This window comes from Salmo trutta, unplaced genomic scaffold (genome assembly GCF_901001165.1).
Source record: "Salmo trutta unplaced genomic scaffold, fSalTru1.1, whole genome shotgun sequence".
NCBI classification, from domain to species: Eukaryota; Metazoa; Chordata; class Actinopteri; order Salmoniformes; family Salmonidae; genus Salmo; species Salmo trutta.
The window spans coordinates 16,336,079-16,350,353 of NW_021822911.1; the positions used below are offsets into that span (position 1 = coordinate 16,336,079).

At 48.3% G+C, this 14,275-nt stretch overlaps 1 long non-coding RNA gene across 1 annotated transcript; it reads right to left on the bottom strand.

Annotated features, from left to right (window-relative positions):
* Positions 1 to 12,844: 12,844 nt before the first annotated feature.
* On the bottom strand, positions 12,845 to 13,169 carry LOC115186786 (uncharacterized). The gene is made up of 2 exons (XR_003875909.1): positions 13,113 to 13,169; positions 12,845 to 12,939 (listed from the first exon to the last, which is right to left on the bottom strand). It is a non-coding gene; the product is annotated as an uncharacterized LOC115186786 (long non-coding RNA).
* Positions 13,170 to 14,275: the final 1,106 nt, after the last annotated feature.

Sequence of the window (14,275 nt, forward strand, 5' to 3'; positions counted from 1 at the left end):
AGTCTACAGAACCCAAGCAGCATGTCAATATGATACAGTAGTAGTCTACAGAACCCAAGCAGCATGTCAATATGATACAGTAGTAGTCTACAGAACTCAAACAGCATGTCAATATGATACAGTAGTAGTCTACAGAACCCAAGCAGCATGTCAATATGATACAGTAGTAGTCTACAGAACCCAAGCAGCATGTCAATATGATACAGTAGTAGTCTACAGAACACAAGCAGCATGTCTATATGATACAGTAGTAGTCTACAGAACCCAAGCAGCATGTCAATATGATACAGTAGTAGTCTACAGAACCTCTATTATAGATCTATATGTATTATAATCTATATCTCCACCTAGTCTATTATAGGTCTATATGTATTATAATCTATATCTCCACCTAGTCTATTATAGGTCTATATGTATTATAATCTATATCTCCACCTATTCTATTATAGGTCTGTATGTATTATAATCTATATCTCCACCTAGTCTGTTATAGGTCTATATGTATTATAATCTATATCTCCACCTAGTCTATTATAGATCTATATGTATTATTATCTATATCTCCACCTAGTCTATTATAGGTCTGTATGTATTATAATCTATATCTCCACCTAGTCTATTATAGATCTATATGTATTATAATCTATATCTCCACCTAGCCTATTAGAGGTCTATAATAAACTCCTCTATGAAGATGTTCTTATTATCACATATAGTCCTATATTGCATAGCCTATTTGAAGGTCAGTCGGCAATATAATAAGCTATAATAAGTTGTTCCCTGTTACAAATGGTAACAGGAGCACTGCTCAGAGTAAATAGTGGTAACACTGTATCAGCCCCTTCAAAACACCCTAAATAGTGGTAACACTGTATCAGCCCCTTCAAAACACCCTAAATAGTGGTACCACTGTATCAGCCCCTTCATAACACCCTAAATAGTGGTAACACTGTATCAGCCCCTTCAAAACACCCAAATAGTGGTACCACTGTATCAGCCCCTTCATAACACCCTAAATAGTGGTAACACTGTATCAGCCCCTTCATAACACCCTAAATAGTGGTAACACTGTATCAGCCCCTTCCTAACACCCTAAATAGTGGTAACACTGTATCAGCCCCTTCAAAACACCCTAAATAGTGGAAACACTGTATCAGCCCCTTCAAAACGGCCACATTCTTCATGACACCCCTCACGCAGGTCCACTGATTATGGAATTTGCCTACATATTCAATCTAAGTATTTGCTTTTGCTGATTGTTTTCTCATTACTCATAAATCACGATGCCTACAAAAGTGACTCATAACCTGTACCAATCAGAATTGTGCCAGGTGCCTATCTTAGTAGGTTATAGTTTGGGAACTTTATCATGTAAAATTATATATTTTTTTATTCAATTGACATCAATTAATTTTGGTATAACAACTATTAAATAATATTTTCACGTCCTGACCAGCAGAGCGGAGTAGTGGTGTAGTATTTTGGTCAGGACGTGGCAGAAGAAGTCTGTATGTGTTGTCTAGTATGTCTGTTTCTGTGTTAGTCTTGTGACTCCTGATCAGGAACAGCTGGGGATCGTTGTTCCTGATTGGGAGTCATATATTTAGGAGTATGTTTGTCACTTGGGTTTGTGGGTGGTTGTGCTAACACTGCTAGTCTTTTGTTTGTATGTAGCATGTTAGCCTGTAGTTAGTAGTTATTGTTTTTCCTGTGGATGCTTTGCTCGTATATATTAAAAAGATGAGTATCCACATTCCGTCTGCAGTTTGGTCCATTCAACACAGCAACAACCGTTACAAATATGCTGCTGTAAATAGGCATACTAGGTTATTGTCCTTCATCAGCCAGTTAGCTTCAACAGGACACATGTCCTACCATCAGCCAGTTAGCTTCAACAGGACACATGTCCTACCATCAGCCAGTAAGCTTCAACAGGACACATGTCCTACCATCAGCCAGTTAGCTTCAACAGGACACATGTCCTACCATCAGCCAGTTAGCTTCAACAGGACACATGTCCTACCATCAGCCAGTTAGCTTCAACAGGACACATGTCCTACCATCAGCCAGTTAGCTTCAACAGGACACATGTCCTACCATCAGCCAGTTAGCTTCAACAGGACACATGTCCTACCATTTGAAATGATGGTGTGAGGAACACTTCCCTGCTGAAATATATGGGTTGGTCAACAGTACATTCCACTCTATATCAGATTTTCATTGATACACCGTTAACTGATTTAAAGTTAAACATAAAAACGAGTGATAGGTTACTGTTAGATAGTGATAGGCTACTGTTAGATAGTGATAGGCTCCTGTTAGATAGTGATAGGCTACTGTTAGATAGTGATAGGCTACTGTTAGATAGTGATAGGCTACTGTTTGATAGTGATAGGCTACTGTTAGATAGTGATAGGCTACTGTTAGATAGTGATAGGCTACTGTTAGATAGTGATAGGCTACTGTTAGATAGTGATAGGCTACTGTTAGATAGTGATAGGCTACTGTTAGATAGTGATAGGCTCCTGTTAGATAGTGATAGGCTCCTGTTAGATAGTGATAGGCTACTGTTAGATAGTGATAGGCTCCTGTTAGATAGTGATAGGTTACTGTTAGATAGTGATAGGCTACTGTTAGATAGTGATAGGCTACTGTTAGATAGTGATAGGCTCCTGATAGATAGTGATAGGCTACTGTTAGATAGTGATAGGCTACTGTTAGATAGTGATAGGCTACTGTTAGATAGTGATAGGGTACTGTTAGATAGTGATAGGTTACTGTTAGATAGTGATAGGCTCCTGTTAGATAGTGATAGGCTACTGTTAGATAGTGATAGGCTCCTGTTAGATAGTGATAGGCTCCTGTTAGATAATGATAGGCTACTGTTAGATAGTGATAGGCTCCTGTTAGATAGTGATAGGCTACTGTTAGATAGTGATAGGCTCCTGTTAGATAGCGATAGGCTCCTGATAGGCTACTGTTAGATGGTGATAGGCTACTGTTAGATGGTGATAGGCTACTGTTAGATAGTGATAGGCTCCTGTTAGATAGTGATAGGCTACTGTTAGATAGTGATAGGCTCCTGATAGGCTACTGTTAGATTTGGCAAGTGACATTTTAGAAAGATGATGTTGAACTTACAATGTTGCAAGGAGCAGCAACGGCCTGCAGCACCAACACATATTTATTACATCACAATCATTCATTCATACCAGGGAAGAGATGGAAAGACACTCAGAGCTGTTAGTGCTGAATGCATTTATTTATTAACACCTTTATCTATCTGTTTTAGCAGTCCCATTGAGAACAAGGACTCCATTACAACTCACAATTACACAACAATCTGAATCACATTCTGAATAATACATGGAGATGTTAAGGGCTCAGTGAAGGGTGAAGAGGAACTTTGGGGATGGAAAGACACTCAGAGCTGTTAGTGCTGAATGCATTTATTTATTAACACCTTTATCTATCTGTTTTAGCAGTCCCATTGAGAACAAGGACTCCATTACAACTCACAATTACACAACAATCTGAATCACATTCTGAATAATACATGGAGATGTTAAGGGCTCAGTGAAGGGTGAAGAGGAACTTTGGGGATGGAAAGACACTCAGAGCTGTTAGTGCTGAATGCATTTATTTATTAACACCTTTATCTATCTGTTTTAGCAGTCCCATTGAGAACAAGGACTCCATTACAACTCACAATTACACAACAATCTGAATCACATTCTGAATAATACATGGAGATGTTAAGGGCTCAGTGAAGGGTGAAGAGGAACTTTGGGGATGGAAAGACACTCAGAGCTGTTAGTGCTGAATGCATTTATTTATTAACACCTTTATCTATCTGTTTTAGCAGTCCCATTGAGAACAAGGACTCCATTACAACTCACAATTACACAACAATCTGAATCACATTCTGAATAATACATGGAGATGTTAAGGGCTCAGTGAAGGTTGAAGAGGAACGTTGGGGATGGAAAGTTACTGAGTGAGACAAGGGGAAGTGCAGAAAGATCATATTCTGTTCAAACATGTTACTGGTGAAAATTCATATTTCTAAGGAAGGAGGCAAAGGGTCACGTCTGGTTTCAGTTCCTGATAGGGCAGGCCAGTTGCTATGGTACCAGGACAATGAGGGATGTGGAACTCCACTCCAGATGAGGTCAGCAGTTGAAGAGAGAAGACACTGCTGGGAGGGGGGCCATATGGGCCCACCCTGAAAAGCTTCTGACTACAGTCCTATCCCATACAGACACTGCTGGGAGGGGGGCCATATGGGCCCACCCTGAAAACCTTCTGACTACAGTCCTATCCCATACAGACACTGCTGGGAGGGGGGCCATATGGGCCCACCCTGAAAACCTTCTGACTACAGTCCTATCCCATACAGACACTGCTGGGAGGGGGGCCATACGGGCCCACCCTGAAAACCTTCTGACTACAGTCCTATCCCATACAGACACTGCTGGGAGGGGGGCCATATGGGCCCACCCTGAAAACCTTCTGACTACAGTCCTATCCCATACAGACACTGCTGGGAGGGGGGCCATATGGGCCCACCCTGAAAACCTTCTGACTACAGTCCTATCCCATACAGACACTGCTGGGAGGGGGGCCACAGGGGCCCACCCTGAAAACCTAAATACAGTCCTATCCCATACAGACACTGCTGGGAGGGGGGCCATATGGGCCCACCCTGAAAACCATCTGACTACAGTCCTATCCCATACAGACACTGCTGGGAGGGGGGCCATATGGGCCCACCCTGAAAACCTTCTGACTACAGTCCTATCCCATACAGACACTGCTGGGAGGGGGGCCACAGGGGCCCACCCTGAAAACCTTCTGACTACAGTCCTATCCCATACAGACACTGCTGGGAGGGGGGCCATATGGGCCCACCCTGAAAACCTTCTGACTACAGTCCTATCCCATACAGACACTGCTGGGAGGGGGGCCATATGGGCCCACCCTGAAAACCTTCTGACTACAGTCCTATCCCATACAGACACTGCTGGGAGGGGGGCCATATGGGGCCCACCCTGAAAACCTTCTGACTACAGACCTATCCCATACAGACACTGCTGGGAGGGGGGCCATATGGGCCCACCCTGAAAACCTTCTGACTACAGTCCTATCCCATACAGACACTGCTGGGAGGGGGGCCATATGGGCCCACCCTGAAAACCTTCTGACTACAGTCCTATCCCATACAGACACTGCTGGGAGGGGGGCCATATGGGCCCACCCTGAAAACCTTCTGACTACAGTCCTATCCCATACAGACACTGCTGGGAGGGGGGCCATATGGGCCCACCCTGAAAACCTTCTGACTACAGTCCTATCCCATACAGACACTGCTGGGAGGGGGGCCACAGGGGCCCACCCTGAAAACCTTCTGACTACAGTCCTATCCCATACAGACACTGCTGGGAGGGGGGCCATATGGGCCCACCCTGAAAACCTTCTGACTACAGTCCTATCCCATACAGACACTGCTGGGAGGGGGGCCATATGGGCCCACCCTGAAAACCTTCTGACTACAGTCCTATCCCATACAGACACTGCTGGGAGGGGGGCCATATGGGCCCACCCTGAAAACCTTCTGACTACAGTCCTATCCCATACAGACACTGCTGGGAGGGGGGCCATATGGGCCCACCCTGAAAACCTTCTGACTACAGTCCTATCCCATACAGACACTGCTGGGAGGGGGGCCATATGGGCCCACCCTGAAAACCTTCTGACTACAGTCCTATCCCATACAGACACTGCTGGGAGGGGGGCCATATGGGCCCACCCTGAAAACCTTCTGACTACAGTCCTATCCCATACAGACACTGCTGGGAGGGGGGCCATATGGGCCCACCCTGAAAACCTTCTGACTACAGTCCTATCCCATACAGACACTGCTGGGAGGGGGGCCATATGGGCCCACCCTGAAAACCTTCTAACTACAGTCCTATCCCATACAGACACTGCTGGGAGGGGGGCCATATGGGCCCACCCTGAAAACCTTCTGACTACAGTCCTATCCCATACAGACACTGCTGGGAGGGGGGCCACAGGGGCCCACCCTGAAAACCTTCTGACTACAGTCCTATCCCATACAGACACTGCTGGGAGGGGGGCCACAGGGGCCCACCCTGAAAACCTTCTGACTACAGTCCTATCCCATACAGACACTGCTGGGAGGGGGGCCATATGGGCCCACCCTGAAAACCTTCTGACTACAGTCCTATCCCATACAGACACTGCTGGGAGGGGGGCCATAGGGGCCCACCCTGAAAACCTTCTGACTACAGTCCTATCCCATACAGACACTGCTGGGAGGGGGGCCATATGGGCCCACCCTGAAAACCTTCTGACTACAGTCCTATCCCATACAGACACTGCTGGGAGGGGGGCCATATGGGCCCACCCTGAAAACCATCTGACTACAGTCCTATCCCATACAGACACTGCTGGGAGGGGGGCCACAGGGGCCCACCCTGAAAACCTTCTGACTACAGTCCTATCCCATACAGACACTGCTGGAAGGGGGGCCATATGGGCCCACCCTGAAAACCTTCTGACTACAGTCCTATCCCATACAGACACTGCTGGGAGGGGGGCCATATGGGCCCACCCTGAAAACCTTCAGACTACAGTCCTATCCCATACAGACACTGCTGGGAGGGGGGCCATATGGGCCCACCCTGAAAACCTTCTGACTACAGTCCTATCCCATACAGACACTGCTGGGAGGGGGGCCATATGGGCCCACCCTGAAAACCATCTGACTACAGTCCTATCCCATACAGACACTGCTGGGAGGGGGGCCATATGGGCCCACCCTGAAAACCTTCTGACTACAGTCCTATCCCATACAGACACTGCTGGGAGGGGGGCCATATGGGCCCACCTTGAAAACCTTCTGACTACAGTCCTATCCCATACAGACACTGCTGGGAGGGGGGCCATATGGGCCCACCCTGAAACCCTTCTGACTACAGTCCTATCCCATACAGACACTGCTGGGAGGGGGGCCATATGGGCCCACCCTGAAAACCTTCTGACTACAGTCCTATCCCATACAGACACTGCTGGGAGGGGGGCCATATGGGCCCACCCTGAAAACCTTCTGACTACAGTCCTATCCCATACAGACACTGCTGGGAGGGGGGCCATATGGGCCCACCCTGAAAACCTTCTGACTACAGTCCTATCTCATACAGACACTGCTGGGAGGGGGGCCATATGGGCCCACCCTGAAAACCTTCTGAATACAGTCCTATCCCATACAGACACTGCTGGGAGGGGGGCCATATGGGCCCACCCTGAAAACCTTCTGACTACAGTCCTATCCCATACAGACACTGCTGGGAGGGGGGCCACATGGGCCCACCCTGAAAACCTTCTGACTACAGTCCTATCCCATACAGACACTGCTGGGAGGGGGGCCACATGGGCCCACCCTGAAAACCTTCTGACTACAGTCCTATCCCATACAGACACTGCTGGAATGGGGGCCATATGGGCCCACCCTGAAAACCTTCTGACTACAGTCCTATCCCATACAGACACTGCTGGGAGGGGGGCCATATGGGCCCACCCTGAAAACCTTCTGACTACAGTCCTATCCCATACAGACACTGCTGGGAGGGGGGCCACATGGGCCCACCCTGAAAACCTTCTGACTACAGTCCTATCCCATACAGACACTGCTGGGAGGGGGGCCACATGGGCCCACCCTGAAAACCTTCTGACTACAGTCCTATCCCATACAGACACTGCTGGGAGGGGGGCCATATGGGCCCACCCTGAAAACCTTCTGACTACAGTCCTATCCCATACAGACACTGCTGGGAGGGGGGCCATATGGGCCCACCCTGAAAACCTTCTGACTACAGTCCTATCCCATACAGACACTGCTGGGAGGGGGGCCATATGGACCCACCCTGAAAACCTTCTGACTACAGTCCTATCCCATACAGACACTGCTGGGAGGGGGGCCATATGGGCCCACCCTGAAAACCTTCTGACTACAGTCCTATCCCATACAGACACTGCTGGGAGGGGGGCCATATGGACCCACCCTGAAAACCTTCTGACTACAGTCCTATCCCATACAGACACTGCTGGGAGGGGGGCCATATGGGCCCACCCTGAAAACCATCTGACTACAGTCCTATCCCATACAGACACTGCTGGGAGGGGGGCCATATGGGCCCACCCTGAAAACCTTCTGACTACAGTCCTATCCCATACAGACACTGCTGGGAGGGGGGCCATATGGGCCCACCCTGAAAACCTTCTGACTACAGTCCTATCCCATACAGACACTGCTGGGAGGGGGGCCATATGGGCCCACCCTGAAAACCATCTGACTACAGTCCTATCCCATACAGACACTGCTGGGAGGGGGGCCATATGGGCCCACCCTGAAAACCTAACTACAGACCTATCCCATACAGACACTGCTGGGAGGGGGGCCACAGGGGCCCACCCTGAAACCCTTCTGACTACAGTCCTATCCCATACAGACACTGCTGGGAGGGGGGCCATATGGGCCCACCCTGAAAACCTTCTGACTACAGTCCTATCCCATACAGACACTGCTGGGAGGGGGGCCATATGGGCCCACCCTGAAAACCTTCTGACTACAGTCCTATCCCATACAGACACTGCTGGGAGGGGGGCCACAGGGGCCCACCCTGAAAACCTTCTGACTACAGTCCTATCCCATACAGACACTGCTGGGAGGGGGGCCATATGGGCCCACCCTGAAAACCTTCTGACTACAGTCCTATCCCATACAGACACTGCTGGGAGGGGGGCCACATGGGCCCACCCTGAAAACCTTCTGACTACAGTCCTATCCCATACAGACACTGCTGGGAGGGGGGCCATATGGGCCCACCCTGAAAACCTTCTGACTACAGTCCTATCCCATACAGACACTGCTGGGAGGGGGGCCATATGGGCCCACCCTGAAAACCATCTGACTACAGTCCTATCCCATACAGACACTGCTGGGAGGGGGGCCATATGGGCCCACCCTGAAAACCTAACTACAGACCTATCCCATACAGACACTGCTGGGAGGGGGGCCTCAGGGGCCCACCCTGAAAACCTTCTGACTACAGTCCTATCCCATACAGACACTGCTGGGAGGGGGTCCATATGGGCCCACCCTGAAAACCTTCTGAATACAGTCCTATCCCATACAGACACTGCTGGGAGGGGGGCCATATGGGCCCACCCTGAAAACCTTCTGACTACAGTCCTATCCCATACAGACACTGCTGGGAGGGGGGCCATATGGGCCCACCCTGAAAACCTTCTGACTACAGTCCTATCCCATACAGACACTGCTGGGAGGGGGGCCATATGGGCCCACCCTGAAAACCTTCTGACTACAGTCCTATCCCATACAGACACTGCTGGGAGGGGGGCCATATGGGCCCACCCTGAAAACCTTCTGACTACAGTCCTATCCCATACAGACACTGCTGGGAGGGGGGCCACAGGGGCCCACCCTGAAAACCTTCTGACTACAGTCCTATCCCATACAGACACTGCTGGGAGGGGGGCCATATGGGCCCACCCTGAAAACCTTCTGAATACAGTCCTATCCCATACAGACACTGCTGGGAGGGGGGCCATATGGGCCCACCCTGAAAACCTTCTGACTACAGTCCTATCCCATACAGACACTGCTGGGAGGGGGGCCATAGGGGCCCACCCTGAAAACCTTCTGACTACAGTCCTATCCCATACAGACACTGCTGGGAGGGGGGCCACAGGGGCCCACCCTGAAAACCATCAGACTCGGGCCTCACCAACCCACTCCTGAACCTAACATACCTTCAGGCCACTGCTGGACCTCAGCAACCCACTCCTGAACCTAACATACCTTCAGACCACTCCTGAACCTAACATACCTTCAGGCCACTGCTGGACCTCAACAACCCACTCCTGAACCTAACATACCTTCACGCCACTGCTGGACCTCAACAACCCACTCCTGAACCTAACATACCTTCAGGCCACTCCTGAACCTAACATACCTTCAGGCCACTCCTGAACCTAACATACCTTCAGGCCACTCCTGAACCTAACATACCTTCAGGTCAATGCTGAACCTAACATACCTTCAGGCCACTCCTGAACCTAACATACCTTCAGGTCAATGCTGAACCTCAGCAACCCACTCCTGAACCTAACATACCTTCAGACCACTGCTGGACCTCAACAACCCACTCCTGAACCTAACATACCTTCAGGCCACTGCTGGACCTAACATACCTTCAGGCCACTGCTGGACCTCAACAACCCACTCCTGAACCTAACATACCTTCAGACCACTCCTGAACCTAACTTACCTTCAGGCCACTCCTGAACCTAACATACCTTCAGACCACTGCTGGACCTCAACAACCCACTCCTGAACCTAACATACCTTCAGGCCACTCCTGAACCTAACATACCTTCAGACCACTCCTGAACCTAACATACCTTCAGACCACTGCCAAACCTCAGAAATGTGGGACTCTTCACACACAGACCACACGCACACAAAGGGCACAAACACTCACTGGACACACACACACACACACACACAGGACACACACACAGGACACACACATACAGGACACACACAGTGGACACACACACACACCCACTGGACACACACACACACACACCGACACACACACACACACTGGTCACACACACACACACACACTGGTCACACACACAGGACACACACACAGGACACACACACACACACACAGGACACACACACACAGGACACACACACACACAATGGACACACACACACACTGGACAGACACACACACACACTGGACAGACACACACACACACACACACACACTGGACAGAAAAACACACAAACTCGACACACACACTGGACAAACACACACACACACACACACACACACTGGACACACACACTGGACACACAAACTGGACACACACACACACACAGGACACACACACGCACACTCTCTCACACACACACACACACACACAAACATACACGCACGCACACACAGGACACACACACACATACACACACAAACTGGGCACACAAACTGGACACACACACACTCTCTCTCTCTCACACACACACACACACACACACACACACACACACACACACACACTGGACACACACACACACATACACACTCTGGACTCAAGCACACACTGCAATGGAACATTTTAATTGTATGTGTCCACATAACTGAGTATGTGGCTAACCTTGTGAAACTGTCCTGTTATAATGTCCTGTTCTTGGGAGAATAATCCTGTGTTGAAAACCAGCTGTTTCCTGTGTCCTTGTATAGATATAAAGGGAAGTGAGAGTCCTGTCCAAGAACAGATATAAAGATATTGTGCTGATCACACAATGCTTCTGAATTCAGACTGTCTACACTGTGGAACTCTGTTATTCTCTCTGAGATCACAAATAAACAATCTGGGTTTGACTTGGACTACACAAACACACACACACACACACTGGACCCACATACACTGGACCCACAAACACACACTGGACCCATACACACACACACACACACACACACACACACACACACACACACACACACACACACACACACACACCCACACACACACACTGGACCCACATACACTGGACCCACACACACACACTGGACCCACACACACACACACACACACACACACACACACACACACACACTGGACCCACATACACTGGACCCACACACACACACACTGGACCCCCCCACACACACACACACACACACACACACACACACACACACACACACACACACACACACACACATGACACACACACACCAGTTTGGACCAGCTTATTCCTGTAAATACACTGAATTAAAATATAAATGCAACATGTAAAGTGTTGGTCCCATGTTTCATGAGCTGAAATAAAAGATCCCAGAAATGTTCCATACACACAAAAGCTTATTTCTGTCAAATGTTGTGCACAAATGTCTTTACATCCCTGTTAGTGATCATTTCTCCTTATCCAGGATAATCCACCACCTGACAGGCTGTGGCATATCAACAATCTGATTAAACAGCATGATCATTACACAGGTGCACCTTGTGCTGAGGGCAATAAAAGGCCACTCTAAAATTTGCATTTTTTTCACATAACACAATACCAGAGATGTCTCTAGTTTTGAGGGAGTGTGCAGTTGGCATGTTGACTGCAGGAATGTGCAACAGAGATGTTGCTAGAAAATTTAAAGCTAATTTCTCAAAATCACCTTGAACGTTGGTTTATAGAATTTGGCAGTACGTCCAACCGGCCTAAAAAAAGCAGACCACTTGTACGGCATCATGTGGGCGAGCGGTTTGCTGATGTCAACTTTGTGAACAGAGTGCCCTATGGTGGTGGTGAGGTTATGGAATGGGCATAAGCTTCGGACAACAAACACAAGTGCATTTAATCGATGGCAATTTGAATGCACAGAGATACCGTGATGAGATCCCATTGTCGTGCCATTCATCCACACCAATCACCTCATGTTACAGCATGATAATGCACGGGCCCGATGTTGCTGAACACAATTCCTGGAAGCTGAAAAAAAATGTTCTTCCATGGCCTGAGTACTCACCAGACATGTCACCCATTAAGCATGTTTGGGATGCTCTGGATAGACGTGTACGACAGCGTGTTCCAATTCCCGCCAATATCCAGCAACTTTGCCATTGGAGAGGAGTGGGACAACATTCCACAGGCCACAATCAACAGCCTGATCCTCTCTATGCGAAGGAGATTTGTCTTGCCATGATCAGAATGTGTCTCTGTCTATTTCCAGCCCTGCCATTTCTACCTGTCCTGATCTAGTGTTTGACCCCTGACCTCCTCACACCGTCTCACTGTCCATGTCTGCTTTTAGCGCCCACCTCTACTTCACTGTGTTATAATGGACAGAGGTGACATAACAAGCATATCAAACATACTGACCTTTCTGACCCTATCCCACCTCTACTTCACTGTGTTATAATGGACCTTATGGTTGTTATGTCACCTCTGTAACCAGTTATCAACCATACTGACCTTTCTGACCCTATCCCACCTCTACTTCACTGTGTTATAATGGACCTTATGGTTGTTATGTCACCTCTGTAAACAGTTATCAACCATACTGACCTTTCTGACCCATATCCCACCTCTACTTCACTGTGTTATAATGGACCTTATGCTTGTTATGTCACCTCTGTAACCAGTTATCAACCATACTGACCTTTCTGACCCTATCCCATGGCCCTACTTTCTAGACCTAAACATTTAAAGTCCTCTGAGTTTTGTTTAGTGTCCATTTACTTATGTATTTGCCGTGTATTGGAATTGTGCCGCAGAGCATCATGGGGGTTTGTATGTGTTGTGATGTTCACGTTCCAGATAAATGGTTGATCTGATTCCTGTCTCCCGTCTCATCTTTATTGAATTGTACCAATGTTTGCTGCTGCATTAAAGAAACTATCAGAACACTGTGAGTTGAATGGTGTTGTAAATTACATCATCAGAGACAGACTAGTATGTGGACTACGGAGTGAAGCTACACAGAAGAGACTGTTGACTGAAAGTTATTAGTTTTTTGGGCACATCATTTGTCTCCATGGCAACATGGGCAATACTGGTTAAAGCTGAATAGTTTAAGGAACTGAGATCATTCATTGTCTTCACCTTCTACTAACCAGAGTTTCTGTCACATGGGATGACGCTGGAGAGACAAAAGCAGGTACGGGGAGTCAAACACTTAATATGGAACGAGACAGGAACAGCGTCAGAAAACGAGCAACAGACAAAAACAATGAATACAGCAGCAGGGAACAGAGCAGGGAACTGACAAATATAGGGGAGGAAATAAACAGGTGATGAGGGAGTCCAGGTGAGTCCAATAACGCTGATGTGCGTGATGAGGGAAAGCAGGCGTGCGTAATGGATGATAGGAGTGATGCACGCGCCGGGGGGGGGGGGGGGGGGAGCTGGAGGAGACGTGACAGTTTCAGTAAACCAGTTGATAAACCACAGAACACAGCTTTGTAAGAACACTATAAGAAGGAGAAAACATGTATGCAGTCAAATGCACTGTTATCTTTCTACCTTCCCCCATGTCTCATAAACACTGTTATCTTTCTACCTTCCCCCATGTCTCATATTCCCTGTTATCTTTCTACCTTCCCCCATGTCTCAAATTCACTGTTATCTTTCTACCTTCCTCCATGTCTCATATTC